Source organism: Armigeres subalbatus, chromosome 3 (genome assembly GCF_024139115.2).
Source record: "Armigeres subalbatus isolate Guangzhou_Male chromosome 3, GZ_Asu_2, whole genome shotgun sequence".
NCBI lineage: Eukaryota > Metazoa > Arthropoda > Insecta > Diptera > Culicidae > Armigeres > Armigeres subalbatus.
In genome coordinates this window covers 185,413,615-185,432,793 of record NC_085141.1, presented here as the reverse complement: position 1 = coordinate 185,432,793, position 19,179 = coordinate 185,413,615, and positions in this window count along the sequence as shown.

Genomic DNA, 19,179 nt, shown 5'->3' with positions numbered 1-19,179 from the left:
TTTAACTTTACTGATGTATGACAGTCCTTAAATTATTGTTGTTATTGATACACAATCGATTTTTTGGAGTGCTGTCAAAAATCGACTTTGAAAATATTTGGGGGAAATTGATCCCTCTCCAAGAACTTGCTTTGATAAAATTAGAAACGTGCCCTCAAATTTTTTAAATATTTTCCCTTCAAAATACGTGGAATTTTCGAATTGCTGTGCGTATACATGAACGATTTTTGTTATTGAATTCGACAGCAAATGCAATTTTAAAATTTGAGGAGACTTGATCCCCTTTCTATGAGATCTACGCAATAAATATTTTTTCCTGCCAACCCTTCATCAAATCCATCAAATCTACAAAAAATTGGAAGCCTAAGAACGGTTTTTATTTTTTTTTATTTTTTCGCTAAATTTTTGTATGGGTGACTAACGGGGGATCAAGTGTCCCCATATTGAGGCAATAACTTCAAATCCAAATATCCTAAAACTTTGATGGAATGTGGACATTTTCAACAGTACAGATCAATAAGCATATTTATGGCTTGTTGCTGTGAAAAAACGAAAGACTTTGGTTATTGTTATGAAAAGTTGTTCAAATTTTGCGTGGCCAATAAAAAAATCTTTGAGAAAGTCAAAACATACAAACTGCCCTGCAGAATAAATAAAGCTGTCAGTCCAAAAAATAACTCACCACATAAAGGTCATTTGTCTAGAGGATCTATACTAAAAATACGCTAGAACAAAACTACTTTAGTTCTCGATAAAACAGGGGGTGATCAAGTCTCCCCGGGGATCAAGTCTACCCATCTTCCCCTATTGTGGCGTCAAATTGTTGATTCAGTGTTATCTGTTTAGATGTAGACTAAATAAATGAAATGCTTACCGTTTTTTGATTAAATTGCGTCTAGAATTTTTGTAAAGAGTTTTAAAAACTTCTCCGTATGGTTTCCCGTGGAGATTTTTTCGATTTTCATCTTTCTGCTTCTTCTTCTTCATGCAACATCAAAGCGCCAATGGCTTCACTCTTAAGGTTCCCCCAAATACACGCGACGCGACAGTCGCGACGCGATTCTATCGCTTGGCGACTGCGATTCTGCCGTCGCTGGTATGGAAGGGTAAATGGAACATTGCCTGCAGCGACCCATAGAATCGCGGCGACTAGTTGTCGCCGTCGCGACGATGAAATCGCTTAGGTCTGGGGGAACCTTTACTCTTTCACGTTATGTATTATTTTCGGTTTTTGCGTAAAATTTGGAAAATATAAAGCTTTGATTCTTGGCATTTTTTTAATGTGGAGTCTACTACCGTCAATGATGTACCGTGCCATATCCAATTTCGGACGCTCAAGCCCTTTCTGATATATAATCAGTCTGTAAACACGCATTTTAAGCCACACAATTTAAAAAAAAAATCTGGCTTCTGTTTAATTCCAATCTCGGACAGCAGCTGTATTGGATTAATATTGCTGACACAACGATCAAACCTCGCGCACCTGATTACACAGTACCGAGAAGAATAATTGCAAACAACTCTAACTGGATAGACCAGACTGTCTTTTAATTATTTCGTCACCTTAAATTAATATACATAAAAGGAACTATCCAGCTTGATGAAACATTTCGACGAAATATTTCAGAAAATTTCTCATACGATTTTTTTGTTAAATATCTTGGCTGTGCATATGCACAGCATATGTTTCGAAACGGACAAATTGATATGAAATTTGCGAAAAAGAATCCACGTGTCTTGGAGGGACTCGAACCCTCAACCTCCTACTCTCTAGATAGGCGTGATAACCCCTACACAACAAGACCACTTAAAGGTCACGTTTGCGGAAAAGCCATCAGAATCCGAGTACCAACCTCCACCGCGGTTAGCTCTCTTTTTTGCAAATTGAATATCTTTCGGATGCTTGATTTGTCCAATCTCCACATGTGCTTTACTGTTGTATATCCACAGTCAAGCGAGTGCACATTGTTTATTAAACGAGAGGATCGCACTTCATGCCCCCCATTAACGGGCTGGGCGGGACGGTATAGAATGCGAATTCAATCGCACTCTGCTGTGCCAAAGGCTTCACGAGTTGCCGAATAATATGCAATTAATTGTAATCAAGTGTCGGTCTTTCACCGTCATTAGTCTTTAGTCTTTAGTCATTAATATCTATGTCGTCGGCGAAGCCAAATAGCTGGACGGACTTATTGAAAATTGTACCACTCGTGTTAATCCTTGCTCTTCGTATTACCCCTTCCAAAGCGATGTTGAATAGCAGACACGAAAGACCATTACCTTGCCGTAACCCTCTGCGGGTTTCGAAGGGACTCGAGAATGCCCTGAAACTCGAACTACGCACATCACCCGATCCATCGTCGCTTTGATCAACCGTGTCAGTTTATCCGGAAAACCGTTTTCGTGCATTAGCTGCCATAGCTGGTCCCGATCGATTGTATCACATGCGGCTTTGAAGTCGATGAATAGATGATGTGTGGGCACGTTGTATTCGCGGCACTTCTGCAGTACTTGGCGAATGGCGAACACCTGGTCCGTGGTGGAGCGTTCGCCCATAAAACCCTCCTGGTACTGCCCCACGAACTCCCTTGCAATTGGTGCTAGTCGACGGCATAACATTTGGGAGAGTACCTTGTAAGTGTGCTGTAGTCTCATTCTCCCTCAAAAAAGTTTATCTTTGGGGTGAACATACAGATTTTACGTACGCTTAGTGTTAGAGAAGGCACAACCAGCCCTGCTCTAGCTATTACAAGAATTCCTTGAAGATCTATTCCTTTAATCCAATGAAATTATTCAACAAAAGATACTCAGAGCAATCACCGTCTTGATTTTAATCATATATCACTACTCATCACAATTCAAAGTCAAGATAACTTGGGTTTTCCACTTACCCCATTCCACTAGGGTAAGTGGAAAAATAACTCCTAAATTTCAAATATATTTTTATAAATTTCAAGCGACTAAAATGGTATGAATTACCACACAGTTGGTGCAAAATGGACTGGTTTTGAGAGTCCATAATGATTGAATGCATTTAGATTAAATGATCTGATTTTTCTTTTACAATAATTTGAACATGAACTATCGATTTTTCCTTTTCCACTTCCCTCAGTGTACCTTATAAAAACTAAATTGGCATTTGTACGGCCACACATCACTCAAGATTTGAGAATTTCTGCTAATGTATATTCGTTTTCTTTTTCAGTCTACGATGAAAATGGAAATTTTTCAAATCAAAGCTCGATGAAATGGGTTTTCATACATTTTGTATGAAAATTTTAAATCTTGTCTTCGAGTTCTGAAGCTCGAACTAAATTCGATCTAGAATGCGACGCTGCTATCAGCTAAAGGATTTACAGGTCGAAAAAACTACCCAAGCAGAATCGGTCAGGTTTGCCTAGTGTGTATTATTATTATTCGATAATTAAAAGTTCGATTTGTGCATTTTTTTGTAATTTTTTAAGAAAAAAAACTGTGAAAAATAAAAAATCATTCTGAAGAGCCGATTGATTTCTAGGTAAATTGTGGAAATAAATTATATTAATAAACAAATAAATTTGAATGCAAAATAGATGTTTCTTAAAAGATTAGCCTTTTTCAAAAGATAGTTTAAATAAATTTTGGAAAAACAATTTAATTAAAAACGGTAAGTAGTACGGGGTTGAACTTTACTTCTACTGTATTATTTCTATTCGAAATTTTATTCTGCGATATTTCACTTAATACACAGTATAAGAAAAGTCCAACCCGGTACTGCTTACCGTTTTTAATTAAAATGATTTAAAATGTTTGATAAGAGTTTTAAAAACTTCTTCGTATGATTTCCCGTGGAGGATTTTTTCGATTATCATCTTCTGCTTTTTCTTCTTAATGCAACATCAAAGCGCCAATTAAATTGACATACGTGACTCGGAATTGACTAACGTGTCTCGGGGTGAATCGGTTCTATGTCATGCTGATCGGTAAACAATGAAGTTAATAAAATGAAATCTACCTTGCCACTAAACGGTGGACTCCCTTTGAAGGTTTCTCAACGACAAGACTATCATGGAGGAAATAATTCCAAAATCTGTACATCTCATAGGTTTGGTTTAATCATAAAGCTTAATTTTATAGCACATAAAGCTGTATTCCTTCATAACAAAAGCATTGTTATTGGGAAAAAGGGTCCGTTTTTTGCGCATGCGTATTTTACACTTTAATGGAACTTTGGATAAAGTTTCTACTACAGTTGAATGCAACTTTCATTATTATATGAAAACCTTGAACAAACATTTTAATGCGTGGCGTGTATGCAAATCAAAATCACACGTTGGATATGATAAAGTTTCAATACTAGTCGGGTCTTGGATGTTTTCAAAATAATTAACTCGTCATTCAAAGAGTTTCATCGTAAAATGAACAAATAATAATACAAATTATAATTGTGAAACTTGTTTAGAATTCTCTTCGTTTAGAATCTTCTTCTTCTTTTTGGAATTGTATCCCAACTACGACATTGCCGCCTCACAGCATAGAATTCATTAAGCATTTCCACATTTGTTAACTGCGAGGTTTCTTAGCCAAGTTAATATTTTTTTGCATTCGTATATATTGACCATAAGGCTAACAAGATGATACTTTTATGCTCAGGGAAGGCGAGAAAATTTCCAAGCCGAATCCAGCCATCTTCAGCATGGTCTTGCTTTGTAGCCGCGCATCTTACCGCATGGCCAAGTAAGGCCCCAATGCAGGAGAGTGTAAAGAAAAGTGAACTGCAAAGCGACAACTTGTGAGCACATTTGTCCTGACGGCAGCGCGGAAACAAAATACTGGATGGGTGATGCTATTTATCTCATCCGGCAAGGCATATATGACAACAAATTTGAATTGCTAATTCAAACGTTAAAACATATTTTTTTTGTGTTGGAAATTCTATAAACTTTCAGATTAGCAACACAAAATTTTAATTATTTTTGATTAAAAAATAAGTGTCATAAATATATTAGCCATGTTTGTCTATCCGGTGACTAGCCAACCAGACGTAGCACGCGGGAAATTCTCACAAAAAATAAAATATTTGACACTTCAATTTTTTTTACTATCAGATGCAGAAAACAAAACCAGTGACAACCTTAGACAACCAGATACAGCATTTGATGAAAAAATCACAGACAACAGACGTTGAAAATTTTGATTAAAAAACACTTGCCACGGGCGCTACTGCGTCCACAAATAAACTAGTTGATTAAGAGTGATGAACTCCACACCTATCTCCAATCATTTTAATAGAGTGTTGATAGGGGTCGTTCACTAATTACGTAAGCATTTTTTCATAGTTTTTCTGACCCCCTTTCCCCCTTGTAAGATTTTTTTCCATGCAAATTATTTTTTGTTCATATGAAGAGTAAGAAAATGACAGACCCCCTTCCCCCATATGTGCTTACGTAATTATTGAACGACCCCTTTCCAATATAACACTGTTAATAACATTTTAAAGGAGTTATACTTATTTTACTTATTTTAATCAGGAAGCTTTAGCCATTTCAATTATGTGTTTCTTAAGGTTGATTCATTCCGTATTGTTCATTTATTATCGATTCGATGAAATCCCTAAGCTGAGAAACATTTTTCCCAGAACTGGACTGCACGAATCCCAAAAGCGACAAATCCAAGTGGAAAATTTCGCGAAAAGAAAAGCAATCCACTTTTCCGATTGATATAACTATCTGCAGCCACCCACACCCCACGGCCCTTCAGTAAAATTTTAGCTGATCCTGATGCGAATAAAGTTGCTGTAGAGGATTGGTAGAATGTTGGAGAAAATCTTTTCGCAACCTTCTTTCCGATTTTCGCCCCCTTGAGAACAGCTTGCGCGAGCAGAGAGTTGATTTTAAGCAGGGAGAAAATCTTTTCATATCACTTTCACTCCCGTTTCGCAAGTCACTTTCCAATTATAGTGGAATTTATAATTGATTATAAGGTCCGAGGTCGGCAGCTTTGCGAACCTACGATGCGAAAGGAGGGAACTAGAAAAGTTGGAGGATGAAATCGGAGGAAGATTTTAATCAACCGTAAAGCAACTTAGGCAGAAAAAGACTAGTGGAGCACTTTGTGCATGACTCGATGCAGTAAAATTATGGCGCTCAATGTGCTCGTTTCGTTAGAGAATTTAATTGGAAATTTTTATAAGCAGATCGTTGTTGATGTTCCGGGAATGAATTGCATAGCGCTTGTCAAAGGAATTCGAAAAGGAAAATTGAAATAATCCTTGTAAACATTAATGATTTCAGCACATTAAAAGTGGAACAGCAGCAGAAATACGGTCGTAGAGAATTCGCTGAGTGTATTTCACTAGTTTTTAATCGTTTGCGTTTTATTATCCCCAGAATGCAAGTTTTATTGTTTTGTTTTGTCATAAAAACTGTGACCATACCGAAAAAGAAATAAAAATGCTGTGCACTCGCCAATCCGCGTAAAAAACGGCGTGATTTAAACCACAGACAATCAGACCTATGACCAAAAAATCATTGACCATGACTTAAACATTTAGTTTCTAGTAGGTTGGTTGCGCGTTTCGTTGCTAAAGACGATAAAGAGATTGTTAAATATTAATATATTATACAACCTTCCTCTGTTGACAATGTAATACAAAACTGTGTTTCTCGGCACATGCACGCAAAATAGTGGTAGTGGTAGATAAATTGAGCTATGGATTTTCCATCGCTGTGGAATAAAGATCAAATAATAAATGGTATAAGTGGTGTGGAGTTGAATGGACTATTTGTCTGTGATTGAATTTTACTCTTCACATTATTCTCCTGAGAGCAGTTCTTCAGTTCCCTCCTCGATAATTCTAGAACATAAGACTATTCCCACGATCCTCTGTCGTCAATACAACTTGTTTTCGATTTCTACTTTGATTTTTCAGCATGTCGAGGGTTTCCTTGTGAATTTCTTTCAGATTTTTTTCTTGGAGTTATTAAGAATTCTACCTGGGATTCCTCCAGAAATTTTTCTTCCAGGAATTCATGGAATAACTCACGTCGATTAAAACTTTTTTTGACAAAGGTGAGAAAAAATTAATTTGGGAGTTCGGAGAAGTGGAGAAGTTCGAGGATAATTTTCTGAAGGAACTCTCTAAAATATCTGGGTGGAGTTATCGTGTAGAGTGTTGCACAATGGGGTCTTGTCCGACCCTATCCGGGTGGTAGCTGGTGTGAGGCAAGGATGTATTCTATCACCGTTACTGTTCCGCATCGTAATCAACGAGATTCTGGTAGATGCGATTGACCGTGAACCAAACCGCGGGCTGTTATGGCAGCCTATAACCATGGAGCACCTAAATGACTTCGAATTGGCGGATGATGTTGCACTCCTCGCGCAACGGCGCTCTGATATGCAGAGTAAGCTCAACGATCTTGCCGAGCGCTCCTCTTCGGCAGGTTTAGTCATCAACGTCAACAAAACCAAATCGTTGGATGTAAACACGGTGACTCCTTCCAGTTTCACAGTAGCCGGGCAACCAGTGGAGAATGTTGAAAGCTTCCAATATCTTGGTAGCCAAATGGCGTAAGACGGCGGTACCAAGATCGACAAACAGGCAGATAAGTGAACGCACCAAAATACGAATTTTCAACTCTAACGTGAAATCTGTGCTGTTATACGCTAGCGAAACATGGTGTGTATCAGTGGAGAACACTCAACGGCTGCAGGTGTTCATAAACAGATGCCTGCGGTATATAATTCGGGCCTGGTGGCCTCACAACTGGATCTCAAACAACGAGCTCCATCGTCGTTGTCACCAGAGGCCGATAGCAACAGAAATTCGGGATCGGAAGTGGGGCTGGGTCGGCCACACTCTACGTAGGGGCGGAAACGAAATCTGTAAACAAGCATTAGACTGGAACCCAGCGGGACATCGCAGCAGAGGCAGACCCAGAGGCTCATGGCAGTGAAGCCTCAATAAAGAAATAAAAGAAGTCGACCGAAATCTAACCTGGCAACAGGTTAAAGCGATAGCCGGGCACCACTCAGGATGGAGATCTTTCAAGTCGGCCCTTTACACCACCGGAGGTGTACAGGACCCATAAGTAAGTCGCTATCGAAGTCCTTATATCCTACAGATTGTAGCTTGAAATATTCATGACAATTGGACTGAAAACACCTGACACATATCGGGACAAAGTTGTCGTTCCACGCTTCTGCGTTCCACGCTTGGTCAGAGGCGCGGCCACGTTCCGAGACGTGGGTAGGATAAAAACTAGATCATCAAATCTATAGAATACTTTTATGGAATTTCAAAGACTTTCCGGAGATCGTCTCGGATATCAAGAGATTTTTTTCGGACATGCTCAGATAAGCTATAAAACTCCCTTTGATTCCTGTAAATTTTGTAAAATATTGGATAAGTTCAAGCAATTATCATCAACTTCCAGGAATTCGAACCTTAACAAATCTTCAGCAATTTCACTACGATATACCAGTAAAGCTTATCATCATCCAAGAATCTTTAAGGGTGTTCAGTACTATTTACGGGTTTTCATAAATCTCAAGAACAAAATTACTCCGAATTTCGGACTTTTTTCTTTCTAATTTCTAAGATTTCTTACAAACGTAGGTATATTTGTAATTCCTACAGATTCTAATAAACTCTTAGAAGGTTTCAGAATTCTTCTTCTCATAGGCCTGCTACCAGACATCGAGATGTGTTTCAAACATCATAAACTGCTCATTTGAATATTTCAGCAATTGTTTTCTCATGTCCTTGTCTAATTTCTCAACTTTTGGAGTTGAGCTCAGCAGTCTAGTGACTACCGCTTCTGCCTTATAGACAGGAGGTCTGGCATACACTACATCCCTTTTCTAAGTGAATCCTTGATCTATATTTCTGTTCATTTACCTTTTTTTTCAATTTCGTTTATTTGGTAGGCTCAGGCGTGTATAACACTTTACGGAGCCATGGTTCTTTGGGATGTGTACAATCAATATCATTTTTTTATGAAGTTAATAAGAGAAGGGAAGAAGCCAACGTACTCGTGGTGACTCGAGGATAGGTTTACAATGTTCAGGGATGGAAGGGGATTAGGATTCGGAAATCAGGGAATCATCATAATCAAAGAATGTCAGCTGCTCATCCGGTTATTTGGTGTCAGTTACAATGTGGTGTGTCGTCGTGCTCGAAGAATGGTTCGACTGGGAGCATCTTCCGGATGGCCAGAGCTACGGAGCTCTACGGAACAGACAGGCAGAGACTTAAAAAAAAAACTTTGAAGAAAGAAAAAACAAAGTATTAGATTTTGATGTTAGAAGAACAAAGAAAACCATAAATGGCCTGCATATAGACTACATCACGATCTCCCAAAACACCTCGAACTTCCCTGAAGGGTTGTTTACCTCGGGCCCCAAGGGTATCCAATAATTGCTCTCTGGAGGCGTCATTTTCCGAGCAGGACCAAACTACGTGATCGATGTCATCATAATCGGCTCCGCACCTACATAAGTTGCTATCGACAAGGTTTATTCTGTACAGATGTGCGTTTAGTGAATACTGATTGGACATAAGTCTCGACATCGTGCGAATGAAGCCTCGACTTAAGTCCGCACCTCTGAACCACGCTCGCGCAGAAACTTTAGGAACTATAGAAAATAGCCACCGTCCAAGTTCGTTGTGTGTCCAATTCCTTTGCCAACTCTGAAGAGTACTCTGACGGACTAATGGGAAAAACTCGTTGTTCGAGAGTTGTCTATTATAAACCTCACCTTCCTGTGCGCCCACTTTTGCTAGCGAGTCCGCCTTCTCATTGCCGTAGATTGCGCAGTGAGATGGGACCCAAACAAAGGTAATCTTGAATGATCTTTCGACCAAAACACACATCTGCTCTCTTATGTTTGTAAGAAAGTAAGATGCGTGCTTAACAGGTTTCATCGACCGGAGTGCCTCGATAGAACTAAGACTATCCGAGAAGATGAAATAATGGTCTACGGGCTGATTGGAAATTATCCCCAAAGCGAAGTTAATTGCTGCCAGCTCAGCAACATAAACCGAACACGGTTCCTGATGTATTCGGAATGTGGTTGAAGTCACATTGAAAACACCGAAGCCAGTGGATCCGTTAATGCGAGAACCATCAGTGAAGTATCTGTTGTTGCAATTGACATGTTCATATTTTCCGGAAAAAAGAGAGGGAATGGATATTTTTCGAAGATGATCTGGTATTCCTTGAATGGCATGTTTCATGGATAGATCGTATTCAATGGAGGAACTGTCGTTGGTGAAGTGAACTCGAGATGGATTATAACACGGAAGACAAAGATCTGTTGATATGTAGTTGAGATAAACTCTAAGGAATCTTGAACGGCAAGTCAGTTCAAGCATTTTTTCGAAGTTATCTAGGACAAGTGTGTTACTTGTTCCACATTTGATGAGTATTCTTAGTGAGAGCTCCCAGTAACGGTGCTTTAAAGGAGTGACTCCAGCAAGCACCTCCAGGCTCATGTTATGCGTTGAATGCATGCAGCGAAGGGCAATACGTAAACAACGATACTGAACACGTTCCAATTTGATCAGGTGGCAATCAGCTGCTGAGAGGAAGCAGAAAGAGCCATACTCTAAAACAGAGAGAATAGTCGTTCTATAGAGTTTGATGAGGTCTTCCGGGTGAGCACCCCAGCATGTTCCGGAGATAGAACGTAGAAAATTGATCCTTTTCCGGCATTTTTCTATCAAATACTCAAAATGGAGTTTCCAGGTACATTTGGAATCAAACACGACCCCAAGGTATTTAGAAGATAAAGATTGGTTAATGTCATCATTCAACAGCTTAAGTTTCAGTTGAGCAGGGTACCGCTTCCTAGTAAACACAACCAACTGAGTTTTTTGCGGTGAAAACTCGTTCCCTAAATGTCTGGCCCAAACAGTCAGATTATCTAAGGTACTTTGCAATGGTCCTTGCAAGACAGCTGCACATGGACCTCTTAGAGAGACCACGGCATCATCTGCAAGTTGTCTCAGCATGCATTTTTGTTCCAAACAATTGTCAATATCTTTAACATAGAAATAGGGACTTAAACATGAACCTTGAGGAAGGCCCATGTAACTAGTTCTGGAAGTTGTCAGAGTGCCGAGTGTGAAGTTCATTTGTTTTTCTGACAACAAATTGTACAAGAAATTATTCAAAATAACGGGTAATCCATTACTGTGCAGATTGTCTGACAGTACTTCTATGGAAACTGAATCAAAAGCGCCCTTAATATCCAAGAATACTGAAGCCAATTGCTCCTTGTGCGCAAAGGCCAGCTGAATATCTGAAGAGAGCAACGCTAGACAATCGTTTGTTCCTTTCCCTTTTCTAAATCCAAACTGAGTATTTGAAAGCAATGCATTTTGTTCGACCCAATGGTCGACCCTTGAAAGGATCATTTTTTCCAATAACTTTCTCATGCATAATAGCATGGCAATCGGTCGGTATGAATTGTGATTAGACGCTGGTTTCCCAGGCTTTTGAATAGCTATTACTTTGACCTGTCGCCATTCAGGTGGTACAATGTTGTACTCCATGAAACAGTTGTACAGGTCAAGTAATCGTCTTTGCGATATCTGGGAGGTTTTTCAGAAGATTGAATTTGATGTTATCGCATCCCGGAGCAGAGTTATTCGATGAAAGAAGAGACATAGAAAGTTCCAGCATTGAGAATGGTCCACCTAAAGAACCGGGATCAGTTACTGATTCTCGAAATAGCGGTTCTGCTGGTACGGAATCTGGGCAGACCTTTTTTGCGACGTTGAATATCCATCGATTGGAGTATTCTTCACTCTCATTGGTGGAAATGCGGTTCCGCATGTTGCGAGCCGTTTTCCAAAGTGTTGTCATTGGGGTTTCTCGTGATAGTCCCTCGACAAAACGTCGCCAGTAGCTACGTTTTTTGCCTTGAGAAGATTTTGAGTTTTCTTTCGAGCCTCAAATACTCTTCAAAAGCTCTGACCTTCCGTGTTTACGGAAGGCCTTGAAAACATCAGATTTCTCAGAATACAACTTAGTACATTCATCATCCCATCCAGGAGTGGCTGGTCTTCTGAAGACAGATGTACTTGGAACGCGACGTTTCTGAGCTTCTAGTGCGCTTTTTTGAATCAACTCAATAAGGAATCGATTTTCATCCAAAGGTGGAAGAGTATCAGTTGATTCAATACCAATTTTTACCGCCGATGCAAATTTTTGCCAGTCAATGTTCTTCGTGAGATCGAAAGGAACATTAACTGGCTCAGATTGTTGATAGCCACTCTTAATTGTGGTGACTATCGGCATATGGTGATATGGGGATCTTGAATTACCTTCCACGTGCAATCTAATGATAGTGAATTTGAACATAAAGACAGATCAATACGGCTTTGTTGACCATTTGGTCCTATTCGAGTTACTTCACCAGTGTTCAAAATATTCAAATTGAAATCGTCACACAAATCATAGAAAATAGGCGCTCTATAATCGTCATACGTTTCGCCCCATCCAATACCATGTGCGTTCATATCACCCAATATCAATACTGGAGATGATAGGAGGAGACTGCGCTCCAAAATGTCGACGATTAATAGAGGCATTTGGAGGAATGTACACTGAAGCTATGCAAAGATCTTTATTCTTCACATTTACTTGGCATGCGACGATTTCTAAGCTGGGAACAGTCGGAATGGGAATTCTGTAGAAGGAGTAGCATTTTTTGAACGCCACCATAGTGGTCATCCCGATCTTGGCGAATAATGTTAAAATCGTGGAAGTTGATTTCATCTTCAGAAGAAAGCCATGTTTCACAGAGTGCAAATATATCGCAATCGGAATTGCGAATCAAAAACTTGAACACGTCTAATTTATTTTTAAGACTATGACAGTTCCACTGCAGCACAGTGATTGTATCTTGTGTAATAGCCGTATTATCCATCGAAAGATACAATTCCTGCAAGAAGGGGCCATGAAACAGTCAATTGCTTCAGATAACTTTCCACTGTTGGTATAAAGAGGTCAATGATTGGCCTCAATGAAATCGGAATATTGAATAAATTCAAAAAACGGTCCACAAGGTCCTTAAAGGAGATCAACCCTCGCTTGGACGGAATTCTTTTTCTAGAAGTGCGAGTAACATTCTTTTTTTCGTTGATAGTCCTAATCGGATGTTTCTTTGAAACATCGGTTTTTAGCAATGGCGGGAATGTCTTGCTGCAACTAGGATCTAAAGGAGCAGTGAAGACAGGTTGCTTCGGGATTTTAAATAATCCCCCATTGCCTTCAGATTTTGGAAAGCTTTTATGGATGACTTTTGATTTCTTACGGCGCGATCCCGGGGAAGACGGTTGCTTCCTCTTTTCGGGCACGTGTACCTCCGCAGAATCATCCATGTCGGCTACATCAGAGTCCAATTCGTCAATGGAAATGGAATCGTAGTAATCACTTACTTGAACGGTAGCTGAAATAGCAGCATTTGCAGTGGTATCGGCGGATGAGTCTTGCGCTTTAACCATCTCCGCATAAGTCTGCTTGGAGCGCTGTACCAACGAGCGCTTCACTTTTTGGGTGCGCTTTTTGTACACCGGGCAATCTTGCAAACCATGGGCTGGAGCCATACCACAATAAGCACATTTTGTGGCTTGTTGCTGACAGGACTCCTCCCGATGACTTTCGAAGCATTTAGCACAACGTGGTTTGTTGTCACAAAACTCGGCAGTGTGACCAAGTTGTTTACAATTGGTACAATTAAATACCCTTGGCACAAAAAGGCGCACCGGAAACAACATATTTTCTATATCGACATATTTTGGGAGCATCGAACCGGCGAATGTCACCCGAAGAGAGCCTGACTTAGAATATACCTTTTTACCATCTACCGTGGTTGATGAATGCAATTCCTTGCAGTCCAGAATATCCACGGTAGATTGCAGGGCATTCTTTAGGCGACCTTGCAGCACATCCTTGCAAGTCAGGCTCGCTGCGTCGATTACACCTTCTATCTCGACATCCCGCGAGGGACATAAACTAAATATTCAATATTGTACGCCTTGTCTTTCGCAATTTCATTCGCCACCTGGTATGTAGGTGCGGTGATGCGTAATTTGTTTCTGTTGATTTGACTGAATTCAAGCTTCGTAAAACGACGCGTCAAATCTCGTTTTATGCCCAGGAAATCTAGGCTCTTCACCTTCTACCGAAAGTAAACAACCCAAGGCCCAGGCGAAGCCGCATGGTACAATCGTGTGCGAGTACTATCTGTTGGAGGCCCATTGCCTCCTACTGTCTCTGTCTCCATTCTCACCTCGCAAGGTGGAAGGATAATTATTGCTTATGCTAACTTACAACTAATAGCTTATTAGAAAAAAAATATCAAGAAAAATTCAATTTGTTTCTATTAGTTCCGCTCTGTGACGGGAGAACAATAAAGCAATCTCTTCCACTTATCTGCGCCTGCTGCTGTAGGTAGCAGCAGTAACAATAGCCTGCTTCACTGGCGTCGCCAGAAGCAGCTACTTCCCTCGCCGACAGCGATCGCCTTGGATCCGTAGGTAGGAATAGCACCACACAATACTTGCACTACCGAACACAATCCGCGATGAGACACAGCACACACGTCTGGCTCGTTCAAGCTATCGGCACGGAATCAATGATGTTCATTTACCTTACCGAAATCTCCTTTCCGTGGTATTGTGGGGATGCAGAGGTTTTCTCGGTCTCTAGTAGCAACAAGAACAACACACTAACATTCCTCTCCTTTCCCAACTGACTGAATCCGTAGGTAGTAAATACTAATCTTTATTCATTTGAATCGTAACGAAATTTACACCAGTTCTAATCAGTTACGGAGAAGCAACCATTGACAAGTATAGTCAGTCTTAGCTAAGTTAAGCAAAACTATATCCTTGTTTAGATAGTCCCCAGTCCGTTGCTGGGGGGCATGGAGTGCGATCCTCTCGTTTAATAAACAATGTGCACTCGCTTGACTGTGGATATACAACAGTAAAGCACATGTGAAGATTGGACAAATCAAGCATCCGAAAGATATTCAATTTGCAAAAAAGAGAGCTAACCGCGGTGGAGGTTGGTAGTCGGATTCTGATGGCGTTTCCGCAAACGTGGTCTTGTTGTGTAGGGGTTATCATGCCTATCTAAAGAGTAGGAGGTTGAGGGTTCGAGTCCCTCCAAGACACGTGGATTCTTTTTCGCAAATTTCATATCAATTTGTCCATTTCGAAACATAAGCACAGCCAAGATATTTAACAAAAAAAAAAATTCAACTTTTGATTAATTCACAGTCAACTTGTCAATTCTTATAAAATTTCAGAGATTATATGAGCCTCATTGAACTACCATAAATTATTACGTACTTCCAGAAAGTTTTCAACAATTTTATGGAAGAGCAGATACTATTAGAAACTTCAAGACTTCTTGGAAAATCTCGATGCATCATTGAGTACTTTCTGGAATGAAAAGATTTCCCATAGACTCTGAGAAGCCTTTCGGGATAGATTTCTCCTTTACAATCCCTGGAAACCTCCACGATTGTTAGATCAACCTCCGAGAAACGTTCAAACGTCTGATTAACTTTGAAACGTTTAAATGTTATTTTTATAGATCTAGAAATTGAAATAGTATAGATAATATTAGATTTTTCATTTATCCATATGGTATGTTCTGACCATAATCATGGGTAGGACAATACTTCGACTGTCCTACCCAGGTATTTTCATGCGTAGGACATGTCCTACTTGTCCCACCCACTCCCGGCGCCACTGGTCTTGGTACTTACAGTGTTACAAAAGTGAAGTTCAATAAACATCCCATCAACATTTCAGGCAGCTCCTTTGTAGAAAAGTGTTTGGAAACTTGGTTTAATAGCGCAGTGAAAAAAAATTGATGAGCAGTAATAAACTCACCAAATCGCAGAGGAATATTAAATTTTTCACTAAATTGGTGACTAATGCCAAAAATTGAGCCATAGTACACAGGACCCTCAATGAAGCATTAAGTTCATTATCATGGGTAGTAATTTGACATGCTATCAACAGGTTAGTAATTTGAATACTAAAGTTTTGTTCGATGCTATTCGTTGCATTAGAATGTTGATGGGGAAAGAAAGGGGGTAGAACCGATATTGGGCGGGTGCCATATTGACCGCTATAGTGGTACTCTTCCAACTACCTATATGTGCTTAGGATGTCATATTTCTAACGGGATGAACATGGAAATAAACAACCACATGCACAATTGGACAACAAATTGCTGGACAGCTGGACCGAGTGGCTTATGAACCTCTCTTCAATCTTTCTTAATGCATCTGCTACCAAACAAGCAATTACCACATGAAGAGTCAAAATACCAGCCAGCACAATTCATTACGAAATGAATAATAGATTTTTATTTTTTGTTTGCCACTGGGTCTGGCTGGTACCGCTTCTTTGTATCTAGGTTCCACAGTTTGCGTTGCACATAGAATCGAAATAAAAGTTTTATGATTTATTGCTTTTTTACAAAGCATGTTTTGCCTTGTTTTCGCTTTCCCAAGTGGTTAAAAATTGCAATCAATTTATCTTATGCACGGATTACCATCGTCGGAAAAGTATTGTTAACAAAAGAAGCAAAAATCCGAAACACAATATCGCTGAAATCTGAACTCGGGTAGATCCAATTTATTTTTTCGCAGCTCTACGTAGAAGACGCATAAATTTTCGCATGGAGAGTCGATTTTTTTTCTGTCTACGCTTCCTCACTTAATCCACACGTCTGGTATCACACTCTAGACTTTTTTCTCCATTATTAGTAGGTGGTTATTTCAAGTGCGAATTAGTTTAAATAGCGTTGATTCGGTTTTAGCAACTCTCAATTAAAGCTCAGACGCACATGAAGTTTGAATTCGTCATAAAACTTGATGGAGAATACATTACAGCTATGAGAGCCAAATTTATTATTTTTTATTTATTTATTGTTTAGTTTCTTAAAAAGCATTTAATAGTTCATATAAAATAGTTTCATTTAAATTTAAATCATGTTACAAATATCTTTGAAACATTTCGCACAAGATGCCAAAATCTGCTTAACACTGTGTTAATTTTCTTCGCACGCTTCTTTCGCTGCTCGCTTGAAACGGAATTCAGCTGAAAGTTGTTGGTTTATTAGTACCTTCCCGTGATAAATGGCACTTTAGAAAAAGTTGGAATCCAGTTGAGAGGATCGAGATAACCAGCGCGGGTGGAATTTCTTACTGACAATTTCCTGACATGTTCTCCATCCATGGCCGGAAAAGTGGGAGATAATCAATTGCAGTTTATTTCAGTTGCTATCCTGATTGGGATATATTTTTCTCCCAGACATATGCCATCATTAAATGAGAAAGAGTCATAAATCGTGTTTTGTTAGCGAAAAATAGAAATAATCCTGAAAAAAAAACTTTTGGTTCGAGGTTCATTTTAGAGTTCATGTATATGATTTTTTAATTTTCAATGAGATTCAAACACTCATTCGGTGAAATTTCATGATGAAGAAGAAGCTTGATATGCATTGTTTCACATGCCCTAAAATATTTTACAAATTTTTGCCATTTTTAAAGCAAAGATTTTCAGTTTTGTTGTGCTGTTTAAGGGCCAACTTCTTCACCCCCACTTAACATTTAAACGGTGCTTACCCATACGCATTTCATTTATTTAGTTAACATCTAAACAGATAACACTGAATCAACAATTTGACGCCACAATACTCGGTTCGAGGCTGCATCTCTCCATCCTCGGATACGCCCCACGCTCGCCAAGTCGTTCTGCACCTGGTCTGCCCATCTCACTCGCTGCGCTCCACGCCGTCTCGTACCTGCCGGATCGGAAGCGAACACCATCTTTGCAGGGTTGCTGTCCGGCATTCTTGCAACATGTCCTGCCCATCGTACCCTTCCGGCTTTAGCTACCTTCTGGATACTGGGTTCGCCGTAGAGTTGGGCGAGCTCATGGTTCATTCTTCGCCGCCACACACCGTCTTCTTGCACACCGCCAAAGATGGTCCTAAGCACCCGTCTCTCGAATACTCCGAGTGCTTGCAAGTCCTCCTCGAGCATTGTCCATGTTTCATGTCCGTAGAGGACAACCGGTCTTATAAGCGTCTTGTACATGACACATTTGGTGCGGTGGCGAATCTTTTTCGACCGCAGTTTCTTCTGGAGCCCGTAGTAGGCCCGACTTCCACTGATGATGCGCCTTCGTATTTCACGGCTAACGTTGTTGTCAGCCGTTAGCAAGGATCCGAGGTAGACGAATTCCTCGACCACCTCGAAGGTATCCCCGTCTATCGTAACACTGCTTCCCAGGCGGGCCCTGTCGCGCTCGGTTCCGCCCGAAAGCATGTACTTTGTCTTTGACGCATTCACCACCAGTCCAACTTTTGTTGCTTCACGTTTCAGGCGGGTGTACAGCTCTGCCACCTTTGCAAATGTTCGGCCGACAATGTCCATGTCATCCGCGAAGCAAATAAATTGACTGGATCTATTGAAAATCGTACCCCGGCTGTTACACCCGGCTCTCCGCATGACACCTTCTAGCGCAATGTTGAACAACAGGCACGAAAGTCCATCACCTTGTCTTAGTCCCCAGCGCGATTCGAACGAACTGGAGTGTTCGCCCGAAATCTTCACACAGTTTTGCACACCATCCATCGTTGCTTTAATCAGTCTGGTAAGCTTCGCAGGGAAGCTGTTCTCGTCCATAATTTTCCATAGATCTACGCGGTCTATACTGTCATATGCCGCCTTGAAATCAACGAACAGATGGTGTGTTGGGACCTGGTATTCACGGCATTTTTGAAGGATTTGCCGTACAGTAAAGATCTGTTCCGTTGTCGAGCGGCCGTCAACGAAGCCGGCTTGATAACTTCCCACGAACTCGTTCACTAATGGTGACAGACGACGGAAGATGATCTGGGATATCACTTTGTAGGCGGCATTAAGGATGGTGATCGCTCGAAAGTTCTCACACTCCAGTTTGTCGCCTTTCTTGTAGATGGGGCATATAACCCCTTCCTTCCGCTCCTCCGGTAGCTGTTCGGTTTCCCAGATTCTGACTATCAGTTTGTGCAGGCAAGTGGCCAGCTTTTCCGGGCCCATCTTGATGAGCTCAGCTCCGATACCATCCTTACCAGCTGCTTTATTGGTCTTTAGCTGTTGAATGGCATCCTTAAC